The sequence below is a fragment of the Sciurus carolinensis genome, chromosome 10 (genome assembly GCF_902686445.1).
Source record: "Sciurus carolinensis chromosome 10, mSciCar1.2, whole genome shotgun sequence".
NCBI classification, from domain to species: domain Eukaryota; kingdom Metazoa; phylum Chordata; class Mammalia; order Rodentia; family Sciuridae; genus Sciurus; species Sciurus carolinensis.
The window spans coordinates 49,222,449-49,234,852 of NC_062222.1; the positions used below are offsets into that span (position 1 = coordinate 49,222,449).

Below are 12,404 nucleotides of genomic sequence, written 5' to 3' on the forward strand. Positions count from 1 at the left end.
TGCTAAATACAGTGTCTGCTGGCAGTTGACATAAACCACAAAACGCTCTTTAAGTTCTTCAAACCCAATTACTTCAACCACTAGATAAGGTTACAATGCATGATATTATTATGCCACAGGCTTTCTCCTCCCTCCAAGTTAATATCTTTGTTTTGATTTTGGCTGGGGAAGTTCCTTTGTTGGTCAGCCACAGCATTTCCATTAACTCACATAAATTCTCCATCTCACGGCTCCTGCCAGTTTTCTCCCTGCCCAAACAGGATAGATAACATTAGCAGTGTTGCATGAACCATCTAAAATTAAAATTACTTTTCCCATAGCTTCCGACCACTGAATTGTGAATAACTTTAGTATTACTCACAATCAAAGCAATGAACTTGGGAAGACATTTTAACTAGGAACCAAATCTTTATGCATAATATTTAGAGACTATTTAAAGGTTTTAAACAACAAAGGAGTCCCAGAGTTACTTCAGAAATTACTTTGGGATCTTGGAAAGTTTAGTTCGTGTTTTGGCTGCTCAGAGTGGTGGCCACTGAGAGCTTGTATGGCTTCCTCCTTCAGTTCCTAATGGTGTAAATTTCCCCATTCAACCTAGTTCAATAATCCAAGCAGCCAACATATTCACTAGGTGTCTATTGGGTATGAAGTCCTCATGGATACTGTAGCAATGGCTTCATGAGTGAACCTGTTGATATTTCACAAATAAATAAGCCAGAAAAATAAATTTATCACTGTGATAGTTAGGAGCCTCTATTTTTTTGAACATTTTAGCATATACTTTATATACACTATCTCTTGAATTCCTCATAACAATCCAGGGAGGTAAATAAAATTATTCAAATTTTATAGATTTACAGACTTAGATCCTTAATCTGCCCAAGTATCTATGGTCACTAATGGAAAAACCAGGATTTAAGGAAGACTCAGGTTGTGCTCTGAACCATTACTGTGCAATACTTAACTGAACCCTTGCTAAAGCCTGGGAAGAATGGAAATGAATAAACTTCTCAGCACTTGAACTAGTTTCTGACTCAAACGAGCCCAACTTCTGATGTTGTTCAGTATCCACATGGCATCCTTAAATCTGCTAGGAAGGATTCCCATTCAATCCACATGCAACTCTTCTTCTTGCCCAGAGGGCATAGGAATACACAGTAGGTACCAGTTAGACATCTAAGTGACATCACCAACAACAAAGCCCAAAGAACTTTGTTCTTCTTGCAGGCACTGTTGTAAGTGCTTTCCACATAATAAACTCAATCCTCAAGTAACCTGTGGGATCAGGCAATGTGCTAGGGCCAGGATATTATGAAGAGAAATTTCTCTCTTCAGATATATGTGTGCAATCCTACCTACCATGTTATTTATTTTAATGATTCACATATCTCATTAGCTTAGTAAAGACTGACAATTTCTGCAGTAAATAAACTTATCTTTGTTCTGGCCTGCATCTTCCAAGTTAATAAATATGTCCTGTCTTCACTAGGACCTGTTGATATCTCACAGAGCAAAAATTGAAAGTTGTTTCTCTGGATCTTCAGTAAATATCCTAAATTCAGAAGAAAACTTCCAATGGCTAGTAGGTAGGGAGAAGGGCAGGCGGCATGGAGAAGAATTACTCCAAAAATTCCAGGGACCACACTGGAAACATTGGGCTCAGGTGAGGGAGGCTGCACTCCATATGTCAATCAGAAAGTTGTTGGCCAATGCAGAAACAAATATAGGAGAAATCTGTCACTTAATTTCAGGCTATACTTAAATCAAACCTTTAACATTTCTGCCATATCCTAATGCAAGTCTTTCATCTAATAATATGGTGATTCCAGAACTTGGGACAGGGTAGCAACTGCTAATGAAAGGATAAATCTATTCAAACAGAGATAATATTGATACATGTACTTATAAAAATTGTTGGTCTTTCTTAGCCTGCTGCTTCTCTTAGGTCGTCAAGGAAAGGTTCTGGACTGCCTTCATTAAAAAGTCTTATCACCTTCTAGATGCACAGGATCACTTTGAAAGCTTTATGTTGGGATGGAAACAAAAAAGAATGGTGTGCAGAAGGCCATGGAAACAAATGAAGTGAGGGTCCCAGTGGCAAAACATGTCAAGGGACGAGATGCCACTGGAGTTCAGAGTATAGAGCAGATGCTGTAGCCCAAATGCTTAGAAAAGCTTCAACTTTGGGGCTTCAGCCTCAGTGATGGGTGGGATTTGGGAAACTACAGATATATAAAAGTGGTATTCTGGTACGTGTATATTGGAGGTTGGGCAAAAAGGATTTGGCATGCAACAAAACCTTGTGGCACATTTGGCCTGAGTTCTGTAGACAGTCATAATTTGATCTCACTTCATGGCAGTGCTCATATGAACATTCAGACATATAAGTTAAATTCAAGTTATGGAGTTCTTTGAGGGCTAGATCAAAAATGCCAACTAATTTTGGTAACCAATAGGGAGTCCTCAAAGGTTCTTGGGATATAGGATCACATAAAAATTGGTGTTTTAGTAGGAATTGCTTAATGGTGCCATGTGGGATGACCTGGAAAGAGAAAAGGCAGGACACAGAGCAGGTGTTATGGAGTGCCATATTGGGAAGCCCCACATGCATACTGTAGTGGAATGGAACTGCAGGGAAGTATTTGAGGGGTTGCTGGGCATAAGGGGCAAGGCTGTTGAAGAATGCATATTCCTGAAACTGGAGGCCCAAATAATTAACTGAAACAAATTTCATCATCACTTTTGTCAATATATTGAATAGTTACACTATTGATGCATATTAAAATGTCATGTTTCAATAATTGCTAAAATTCTTTTTTAAAAAAAAATCTGTACTGGAAGGGACAATACTCAGAGGAAAAAAAAAATCATCTGAGAAACAAGCAATCTGATTCATGCTCTATTTAGCATCCTGCTTTCAAAGTCTACGCTATCACTTTTGGCTTCCTTATGGCTATTTTCTGTTTTGTGTCCAGAAAAAAAAAAAAAAAAGAGAGAGAGAGAGAGAGAGAGAAAGCTGACTGCTCTTCCTTATTCTGAACACTGAGTCTATTTTCCATTTGCCCTTTCTGATCCTCCTCCATCTTGTTCAGTGTCCTAGGAGGCTCACCTGTTGGAAGTACATCAAGGCTCCCTAGAATCTGGTTACCAGTTGGTCTTGGCCAACAGGAGATTCTAACAGGAGATTGAATGGCCAGAGGCAACGTAGAAATTTCTTGAAGATAGTCAATTCTGATATCTTCCTCCAACTCTGCTTTCAGTGATAGGTGTTTAGCTTATAATCAGTCATATTGAGAGAATTTATACTGTGAAATTGAGCAAGTGCTACAAATTGGGGTTTTCATTTTTGGAAAGTCACATTACCAGCATAACAATGTAGGGGCTGTGATTCTAGGAACTTCTTTTTTTGGTTCCATCTGAACTTGGCCAGCTAGGTTGGCTAAGTATCTCAATGAAGGTGAATGGATGGGGCTCTCTCCATACAAGTAATTCTATTCAGGTTTCTCCATTTTTCCTCCTTCCTTCTCCCAGCTTTAAGGAGACACAGTTCCCTGCCCTTAAATTCTCAGACTACTGCATCATCTTCTCTAAACCTGCACCATCCTATATGGTGGTCACTAGTTACCTGTGACCATTTAATGTTGTGACTATCAAAATGGTGTGATTGAGGAATAGAATACTTATTTAATTAAGATTAGTTAATTAAAATTTAAATTGAAAAAATTTAAAAGCAAAAATAGCTTAAATATTTTTCATTAAGCACAACTTTTTTGTATTTATAGGACTATATTTTACTTCCAAATTTATTATTTGAACAAATGGGCTGTAAATGTAAGATATATACCATATTTTAAAGACTTACTATAAAAACAATGAAAAAAATCTTACTAATATCTTTTTAATAATCATTTCCTGTTAAAATAATATTTTAGATATGCTGGATTGAATTAAATTAATTATTAATATCATTTGAACTCATTTCTTTAAACAAGACAATTTAAAACTACTATATGGCTCCCATTGTTGGATAGTCCCACTGTAAACTTTGCACAAACTTCTGTAAGTAGCCCTTTCTTACACTGTTCTCAAATGCATAAGAGAAATAGGCTATTAGTTTCCTTCTGGGACCCAAACAATCTACTGTGACTAGTCCATTTTATTCCTCGTCAGTCAAAATAGCACTCTATTTTTAATGACAAGAGAAACAGGCTTATTTTGTGAGATAGATGCAGTGGACACTAACTTTTTTTTGGTATCTGGGATTGAACTCAGGAGCACTTGGTCACTGAACCACATCCCAAGCCCTATTTTGGGGCCTGTATTTTATTTAGTGAGAGGGTCTCACTGAGTTGTTTAGCGCCTCAATTTTGCTGAGGCTGTCTTTGAACTTGCAACCCTCCTGCCTCAGCCTCCCAAGCTGTTGTGATTACAAGTGTGTACGAAGACACCTGGTTTGAACACTAACTTTTAATTATGTTTCCAAACAATTAATAGGATTTTTATAGTGCACTAGAGTGAAATATCCTCCAAACCATTTCCTGAATGGTCCTATTGTTAAGTAACTCTCATATGCCAGATAATTTTTCAATATCCAATATCAATAATCCTGAGAGAGAGGAGTGTTTTGAGATTCCTCACCGGGAAACCAAGACACAGAGAAATAACTTGCTCACATAAAACCTGGTAAACACAGAGACTGGAATCAAGATCAGGTTTGCTTGACTTTATTGTCCAGGATCCTCCCAGCACACCATATAAAAGTTATGGGGGAAATTTGTTGATTTTAGTAGATACTGATTTCAAAACTCTTCTCAAAATATAAGTGGGTCTTCAGTGAAACTTCTGGCTCCCACACCAATGCCTCAGACCAAAATCTACTTCTTTCTTGGCTACAGGGGCAATCACTTTGAAATAGTCCTAGAAAGACCATGGCTCAACACTTCCATGACATGTGATTCCTATGAGTGGCTTTTCAGATCACAAACAGGGAGAGCCAAGGGGTTGGTAGAATCAGTCCAGCCAGTCTGGGTCTCTTACATTCAGCTGAGCTCACCCCAACTCCAGTTGTGATTTTGTTTCACCTTCACCTTGATCCTTAATCCCAGTGCTATGTGGACCACGAGACAGTCTTGCTTCCTTCATAGAAACCTGTAAAAGAATACAAAAACAGAGGCTCAAAGATATAAATTTTACCCAGGTCACAAATGGGATGAAGACCTTGACATTGGGGCTGAAGACTTTACATACTGCCCCCTATTTTTGTTTTCAATCTAATCATGATTTGATCCTCCTGCATTTGACTCTACTGACTGGTGTAATTCTTCATGGGAGTTTTAGAATGATATTTACACACGTTAGCACTCTTTGCACTAGACTTTATGTACCCTCCTTTGCTAAATGGGTGTGAAATGAAAATATTTTTTTAGATGCAGGTAGGTCCTGTACTTGAACCCATGCTAATTCTGGAGTGTTGCACAGCTGTGTGACATTAACCACAAAAAGGAGAGTTACAGAAACCTTCAGGATTACTGCAAAGTCGGTCATGGTTTTGTATTCCTTATGTAGTACAAGGAATCCTTTGGGTGCATAATAATTGCTGACCTATTCAGTGTAACAAAGGAAGGAATGCTTCCTACCATATCCATTTTATATTTTCCATCTAACTTAGTATCACTGTGCAATGACCTAGACCTGCTCTCACTGGAACTCTTGCCTGAAAACAGGCAAAGTGGAGTTTAAAAGCAAAACTTGGGATCAGGGTTGTTTTCAGTTGTGTTAACTAAGTGTTATGTGATTGTGGATTAGTTTCTTTACCTCTCTACACCTCAGTTTCCTCATCTTCAAGAAGTGGGAAATATCGTAGTCCTTAGGTTTTTTCAGGTATCAGCAACAGAAATCCACTCTTAAGCAAAACTATTTTTAAAGAAGGAACTGACTGTAAGGATGATATGTGTTAGCTATCCTTATAGCTAAACCAAAATATTGGAACCAAATAAAGAACTGAACTGGGTCATGAAAGGATATGAGTCCAAAGGGCTCTGGGGGTTTCATAGAACAAGAACACATTGGCTTTATTAGGGTACAAATAAAGAGCTCTTCAGATGGCATTACATCTCTCTATTCAAGATGCACATTCCCAAGAAACCATTTGGGTGGCTAGTTGGGGTCCTGCCTGTCTCTTCTCCTTGGTCAATGGAGGGTTTGAGAAGTCAGGCTACTCCAATGAACAGTCCCATCAAACTGCAGTCAAGTCTGGAGGCCAGGTATTTAAATAAACATTGGGTAGTGTAATGTAAGAATGGGACATGGATTCGGGACAAGCAAAAGAAATAGAAGTTTTACAGACTTCTGGCTTACAGAGTCATTATGATGTTCAAATGAGATACTTGACGTGGGCACAATTAATATAATTTTTAAATTTATCATTAAAAAGAACTCAGAATCCAGCTAGTTTTTTCCTACTAAGAGTGATCACATTCTCAAATAATTTATTTTACATAGACACATATGTGAATATATATGAAAAGTATTTATTTTTATAAGCACTTTCTTGGATTTCACTTAAAAGTTTACTACAAGGGCATTTTAGCAATGTGCTATCAAACTAGGTAGAGATATAGGGAAACAAATTGAGTATGAATTATGTCCCAAATAGTTAGCATGCAATTATTAAATTCAAAAATCTGCCTTTGCTATTTCAAACACAAGCCAACAATAAATCTCACACCATCTATTTTAGTTATGGTAAATCATAGTCGTATGTGGTCATGATTATGTTTAATTGTGAGACAAAGAATTTAATTTTAGAGTATGAATGAAATATACCCTTGTTGACATTTTATATATGGCAGTCTGGGAACAATAGGGGGAGAGCCAACAGTTATGTGATATAAATCCCCCTACAGAGAGAATAATAAAGAACCTTTAAATTGAGGATTCTGATTCTTAATGATGGTTTCAGAAGACTGGGCTATCCATATTTAGAATGTAACAGCTGCTTCAAATTAGGGAGACTATAGACTTTTCTGACATGAGTTCACTGATGATGATGATGATGATGTGTGTGAATGTCACTCCAGTTGTGTGTAATCAGAAAATCTAGAACAATTCCCTGAACTATTACTTTACAGAGAAAATATTTTCTGTGGTAAATTGCTGTTCGACCCCAAGATTTCCTATCTGCTTTGAAATTTGTGACTTTTTAAAAGAACATTAAGAGAGAGTTGCATGACAACACCAGGAACTTAAAAGGAACCAACTCTCTATTTTTTTTAAACTTCTGCTTTCACTTCACAACAATGTCTTTCATTAAAACTAAATAATTAGCCCTGTCAAAGCAAGGCTTCAAACAATTAAAGACTGAAAGTTATTTCCCTCTTTGGAAATCTTTAGTAAAAGGCAAAATATTTATACACTATGAAGAAGAATCAGAGTATACCCTCTCCTTCCATGTCATGTCTCAACTCAGGGAAGCTCCTAGTGCATTGATGATGGCCATTTGGCATGGAAATATAGTGACTGGCAAACTTCTCAGGGAATTCTGTAAATAAATATGAGTTGAAGGAAATTGAAAATTGTGTCTCTTTTCAGTACACTGTGTATTCAAATCCCTCTGAGTTACCACCTTTTCCATTCTAGAGATAATTTAGTATTCAGACTATGTCTGGGCCACGATTGGGAGGTGATGTGAAGGAGACTTGCCTGACTTGGATCTAGTTTCCTGGTGAGATTCATTCCTCATTTCTTTTTCCCTCCTTTCTTTCCTGCTAAATGTTTTATTTTGACATAATTGTAAATTCACATGAAGTTGTAATAAATAATAGGGAGAGATATGATAGACCCTTTACCCAGTTTCCCTTAGTGAACACATCTTGTAAAACTATAGAACAACATCCCAAAAAGGATACCAACATGGATAGAGTCAAGAGACAGAATATTTCCATCACCAGTAGGATCGTTTGAGTTGCCTTTACAGTTAATACTCAGTTCTCTCCTGTCTTAATTCTGTCATTTCAGGAATGTTATCTGAATGGAATCATACAGTATGTAGTCTTTTTGGATTGACTTCTGTCATTCAACAATTTTTCTGGAGATTATAGGCTGTGCTGGTGTATATTGATGATTTATTCCCTTTTATTTCAAAATAGTATTCTATGTATGTATGTACCATTCACCTTTTGAAAGACATCTAGATTTGTTTTTAGTTTTTGGCTATTAAGAATAAAGCAACTCCAGATATCTTAACATCGGTATTCATAGTAACATTGTTTACATTATCCAAAAGATGGACGCACACACGCACGTGTGTATATAATATATATATATATATATGGGTATATATGTGTGTGTGTGTGTGTGTGTGTGTGTATGTGTGTGTGTATCAGACATTATCAGCCTTAAAGAGGAATGAAATTTTGATATATGTTACAGCATGATTGAAGCACATAAAAAGGTAAGTGAAATAAACCAGACATTTAAGGACACATATTGTATAATTGCACTCATATGATGGACCTAGAATTGGAAAATTCATAGAGACAGAAGGAATAGAAATTACCAGGAGCTGGGTGGAGAGGGGAATGGGAGTTGTTATCTCAGTACAGAGTTTCTGTTTGGGATGATGATTTCGTGTTAGGAATGGAGAATAGTGATGACTGCAGAGCATTGTGAATGTGCTCAGTGCTACTGAATTATGCACTTAAAGGTGGTTAAACTGGCAAAACATATGTTATACACATTTCACTTCAGTAAAAATAAAAGAGAATGAAGTTGCTTCAAACATTTGGGCTTAGGTTTTTGTGTGAATATAAAGGTTTCATTTATCTGGGATAAAAGCCCAGGAATGTAAATGTATAATACAGTTGCAGTTTTAGTTTTAAAAGAAACTGCCAAACTCTGCCAGAGTGGTGATGCCATTTTACATTTCCACCAGCAATGTGTGAGTGATTCCGTTTCTAACCTCACCAGCATTTGGTGTTGCCTCTTGTTTGTTTTTAAATTTTAGCCCTTATGATGGGTGTGTACTGACCCCTCATTGTGGTTTCAACTTGCATTTCCTTAATAACCGATGATGTTGAACATCCTTCAGGTGCATTTTGCCACCTGTACAGTCTTTGGTAAAATGTCTCTTCACATCCTTTCCCTATTTCCAACTGGGTTGGATGCCTCTTTACTGTTATCTTTAAGAGTTCTTTACATCGTCTGGAAACTAGACCTTTATCAGAGAGGTAGTTTTGCAAACATTTTCTCCTTTTGTCACCTGTCTTTTAATCTTTTGAATAGGGTCTTTCACAGAGCCAAAGTCTTACTTTTGATAAAGTCTAATTTGTCATTTATTTCTGTTTTGGTAATATGCTTTTGGTGTTAAATCTAAAAGCTCTTTGCCTGGCCTTAGAGCTCAATCTTTTACCTGCTTTTCTAAAGGTTTCATATTTACATTTCAGTCTGTGATTCCTTTATTAGTTTTGGTACAACATTTTGCATAAGGTATAAGACTTAGAGCAAGTCAGTTGTTTTCTATTTCACCCATGTGCATCCAATTGCTTTTGCACAATTGGTTGAAGATTGTGCTTCCTCCATTGAATCTTTTTTTAAAATTACTCTATAATGATGCCCTCTCCTTCTTTCCTCCCTCCCTTGAAGGCACACTCCCTCCCTCTCTCTCTCTTTATTTTTGGTCACTGCTTTACATAACTTACAATACCTTAATTGTCTGCTTTTTTCTTTCTATGAAGTTAGGTTTCGGCACCTTTGTGCTATGAGGCTTGATGCTTAATATGAAAGGTTTGGATTTATATTATCTTATATATTTACAAAACACCTAAATTAGCTTTTCTCTAGTCAAATTATGTATTTTCATAATTGTCACATTAGTTAATGAAAAAGAGAATTTGAAATGGGCAAATGTTTTCACTTTTCTCTTTGTTGTACAGTGTACCCTGCATTGTCAGCCCAATTTCTGCTTTGGTTTTTTAGTAGTACCAGAAACTAGAGAATGAGGCACAAGTGACTTCCTAGTTAATAAAATTGGTGATGAGAGCAGTATCTTACGCAAGCAGATTCTCTTCATTCCTTCTTTCTGCCCCTTTCCATCTCCTTTCTCTTTCCTTCCCTTTTTCTCTCCTTCCTTCTACAAATATTTAATAAACACCTGAGAGTAAAGTGTTAAGCATAGTGATGTCTTTGCTTTTGGGGTGAGTCTAGCCTAATGAAAGAGGAAGAAAGCAGAAGGGTATATAATAAAATGATCACAAATTGGAATAAATGCTATTCATAAGATTTATCAGTATTATGTATTAGAATAATCAAATCTTGAGATCTTAGTTATTCCTTTCATATTTAGAATTACCCAGTATGAATTCACCGAGAACATTTTATTAATTCACTCTGTATGCACTTAGTACACCAACATTAAGGCATCATTCTGTGTACTCCTATAACTCCCCCATGGCCAATGTCATAATTTCTGATCTTCAAGAATTTATAATTTTTTTCTCCAAGAGATGCAATTATAAATAAATATATTAAATCAGCTCATATTAGTAAGAGAATAAAAAGGTAAAACAAAACTAGTTCAGTGATGAGAAAAATTCCTCCTCTCTGCAGAGATGGTGGAAAGCATCCTTGAAGCAACAGGCTCTTTAGGATTTGACATAGTCAATGACCAGGCAGAAGGCAAAGGACACAATAGATAAGATGACTCCTCTCACAGGAGGCTGCCCTGTCTCAGGGAATGGGAGAAAGCAGAGCACGATGGTTAAAAAGGGAGAGATTCAAGTACATAGGGAACAAGTACATAGGGAGGTGTTTTGGATGCTGGGGGAGAGATGCCTGTTTGTCCTTTGACCACACACTCTCAACAGTTTCCAAAGCAATTCAAACAAGGGGACAGGTTTTACATAGATTAGGGGAATGTTTCATTTGTGTCATTGTTTTTTAAGACCTGGGACTGAAATTGTGATATTTTTATGAGAAAAATATTCTTCTCAATTATAGACTAGAAATGATTATTTGCCTAATATGTCAACACAAATCAGAATAATTTTGTTTTTAATTCCTTTTTCTCTTTAATTTAGACCTCCCTTTCAAATATCCATAGGGCAATATTTTGCTTTACTCTCATTCTGTTCATTTTCCTCAAGTAGACTGATAATTAAATACCAGAGGAATCAGCACTTTAAATTTTTTTGCTTTCTTCTCCTTTTACACCTCCCCTGCCTCTTCTCCTTCTTCTTTTCCTCCTCATCCTCCTCGTCCTCCTTTTTCTTCTTTTTATACTGGAAATTGAACCCAGCGGTGCTTAACCACTGAGCCACATCCCCAGCCCTTTTTATTTTTCATTTGAGACAGGGTCTCACCAAGTTGCTCAGGGCCTTGCTCAGTTGCAGAGGCTGGTTCAGAATTTGGAGTCTTCCTACCTCAGCTTCCCAAGCTGCTGGGATTACAAGTGTAAGCCACATGCCCAGCACTTTAAATTATTTTTAAAGGGCTGTATTACAGATGCTCCTGTATCATGATGGGGTTACAGACCTGACAAACGCATTGCAAACCGAAAATATTGAAGTTGAAAATTCACCTGACTTGCCAAGGGCATCACAACTTAGCTGTGTTACACTGTATCAGTTGCTTCCTGGTGGAGAGTTGCACTTTGCCCTTGCTGCCCAACTTTGGGAGAAAATATCTTATCAAATATTGCTAACCCAAGAAAAGATTAAAATTCAAAGTATTCTTTCTTCTGAATGTATCTTCATACTAAATGTACTCTGTACCAAAAATAGTAAGTCAAACCTCATAAGTCAGGAACCTTGTATAAGTTCTGCATGGATAAAATCATGAGTAAATTATTTTTACCCAGTGGACTTTTCAAGTGGGCAGAGTGTTTAAATGAGTCCTTATCTATGTTAAATTATTGCTTGTCATGTTCTCTCTTTGAATGTTAGGTAATAGTAATGCTTGCTTGTATTGTTGTAAGGAAAAAATATGACTGTGAGTTTTTTAAAAAAACTGGTAGAACTCTAACATTTTTAGATAGTAAACATTGGATGGCTTGAACTACCCCTTATTTATAAATCTTTTCATTCTGCAAGCATGTCTGTACCTGTCACATAGCACCTAAGTTATTACTGGGAGCATTCCTGAAAATAGTAACAATACCAGAGTATGTTTATTTTCCTTTATACATAGAATCTGCTTAATAAGTTGTTAGTTAATGAATGGATGAGCTTCTGTGAACCCTACTTCAAAAGCAATTCATCATGTGTTACTTAGTGTTATAAAGACACAGTTAACCCAGAGTTAAGAAGTTATATTGCTTGTGTCAGGTGCAGTGGTACACATCTGTAATCCCAGTGGCTTGGGAGGCTGAGGCAAGAGGATCATAAGTTTGAAGTTGGCCTCAGCAACTT

At 36.8% G+C, this 12,404-nt stretch overlaps 1 protein-coding gene and 1 non-coding gene across 2 annotated transcripts in view; one reads left to right on the forward strand and one right to left on the reverse strand.

The window, feature by feature from the left end:
* The window catches only part of Dkk2 (dickkopf WNT signaling pathway inhibitor 2), a 97,483-nt gene that overhangs the window by 40,457 nt on the left and 44,622 nt on the right, over nucleotides 1-12,404 (forward strand). The window lies entirely within an intron of this gene.
* Nucleotides 7,325-7,436, reverse strand: LOC124995183 (U5 spliceosomal RNA). The gene has a single exon (XR_007110654.1). It is a non-coding gene; the product is annotated as a U5 spliceosomal RNA (small nuclear RNA).